Genomic DNA, 2,520 nt, shown 5'->3' on the forward strand with positions numbered 1-2,520 from the left:
CTGTGTTGCTCTCCACTGACAGCAGCAAAAATCGGCAGAGGAAGTACAGGAACAGCGTCATCGAGCAGCTGCTTATATTGTCGATTGAGTCGGTGCATCGTGATATACCTCTACACTTTCGGAGGCGTTCCTATTTTTTTTTACCACATCCCCTCCTTCCTAGCATATAAATTTCTGCTTCCTGACCTCTGCTTTCTTATTTCTATTATTTTCTCTTTTAACGATAGTGATTTTGGTTGCCCGAACCACGATACATTTGTCTTCTCTCTCTGTGGGCAAATAACTAGTTCTTGAGCCGAGCTAGGACGTTGTTACCATATAACTGAGCGTTTCTGATTGCCCTTCGGCTGTTTACATTATGGGAGGGTCAATCACAGGTCTGCGAGTCGAACTATGGTTGTGGCATGGTGATGGAGGAGTTTGAGGAATAGGGAGGACAGCTCAGTATTGTGTATTAAGCGTCGGTGGATTTTTGGCGTGCGTTAGGTTTTGTGGTGAGGGTTGATTTAGCTGTCTGTCACTGTAGTGATAGGATTTGAAGAAACTGTGATGTTAAATGTATCATATGATGAGATATGACTTTGCTCGACATGGTGAAACAATGGATTCTCTCTCTGCTTGCTGTGTTCCTTGACTTGACTGTGTATAGTGTTTAGGACTTACGTGAATGGCTGTATCTCGAGAATCTCTACTCAATGTTGTATGCGTCTGCTATAGAGAGTACTGCGCAATTATTTATGAAAAAAGACAACAGGAAATAGTATAGAAATTTTCATGAAGTAGACATATTATAGCAGGATATTGTGAAAGCAATCCAAGATATATTATTTTGACATTGGCGCGTTTTATTAATTAATTTTGCAGTTATCACACAGATCTGATCATTATCATCATATTTCTTTTTTATTTCTTTTCATAGTTAACTGTGTTCGTTGTTATAGTACTTTTAATAAGAAGAAAGTTAGTGTTTATTTGGTAATTGCCTAAACAATAAAAACTCAAATTTTGAAAAAGATATAAACAAATCTACCAAAAAATGAAGGGTGAATTTGTGCATTAGGATCAAATGCCAAGAAATGGTAAGGACAGGATTGGTAATATCATCCAAATAAACAAGAAACAAACAGGGACACAAAAAAAACACCAGGATCAACCAGAGAAATACATTTAAACAAGATAGATGAATAAGTATTGAAACTAATAATAAACATGATACGATAACGGAGATGATGGAACTTTCAAAAAATGGTAGTTACAAACAAATGGAAGTGTACCGTATGTACACCCATTGAAGAAGAGACAACAAGACATAAAGAATTCTAATTCCACATTTAGTAATTGGGAATGATTAATAGTAGTGAAGCAGGTTAGTTTGGTACATGTTATCAAAAGCCTCTTTAACTTAAAAAAAGAATCATGAATATATAGTTTTGGAAAATACTTGTTATATATTCTAAGGTTACGGATAGTGGTATTAATATATTGATTTACAAAAAGAGAAATTAGAATTGTGATGTTAATATCAATCATATATCAGATCCGTGGTCCTAAAATATTAATTGGTGTGAAAATGTATATATACATAGGATATGTAAACAAAGAATGACAGCAGCAATAAGGAAATACCTGGGGATGTTTACAATTGAAGAGCAAGGTGATGAAAAATGGAAGGTAGTAGTAACTTATAAGGAGTTCAAGATAAGAAAGTAAAAATAATAAATATAAAAATAAAAGGGAATAAAGAATCTTACACAGATCATGGGGTAAAATATAAGTATTACTGATGATCACTGGGTATACAGTTATAGATGTTAAGGAAAAAAGGTAAGGAGTACGGAAGAATGGAATGAGATGTTCATCAATTATTTGTGGGTTCAAGTACAAAAGGGTGAAGGACATAAAAGTATGAATGGGGAGGAATTGGAGGGAAAGATACAAAAGGGTAGAGAGCAGCAGGAAGATGATGAGTATACACATGGGAAAACCTGCTTTTGAGAAATGCCAGAAGGCCAACACTGATATTCCTATGAGATAAAATGCGAAGAGTTGGATCAGATATAAGACAAATAACACAGTGTAACCAGGGTTCACCAAGATCCTTTAAAGAGGAAGGGAACTGTACCACGACAAGTATTCATGATTTCACCCATCAATGAGTGTTCAACGGTTTCCTGTGCCTTTCATGTCCCATCTGACCTTCATCAGCCCTCCGGAGTCAACTCTGCGGCAAAAACAAAACAAAATCCCGCTTGCACAAAGTCTTCCAAAGCAAACCTAATAATCAGCCCACCAGAGTGCTGTGGACAAGGCCTTAGAGAGTCAACAAGGACACCTGGACTTGTTCCTCCGCTTCCTCCTGGGTCTTTCACTGCAGACCAATCAGAATCTCCTACGAGGTCTGCTGACACAGACAGGAAGTAGCTCACAGACCAATCAGAAAACAGTCCAGTACATCAAGAAGAAGATCAGTGAGAGTCTCTCTGCAGAGAAAAGCATCAATCTCTTCCACTGTCTGAATGA

The sequence above is a fragment of the Morone saxatilis genome, unplaced genomic scaffold (assembly GCF_004916995.1).
Source record: "Morone saxatilis isolate NCDOM2014 unplaced genomic scaffold, NCSU_SB_2.0 Contig1, whole genome shotgun sequence".
Lineage (NCBI taxonomy): Eukaryota > Metazoa > Chordata > Actinopteri > Moronidae > Morone > Morone saxatilis.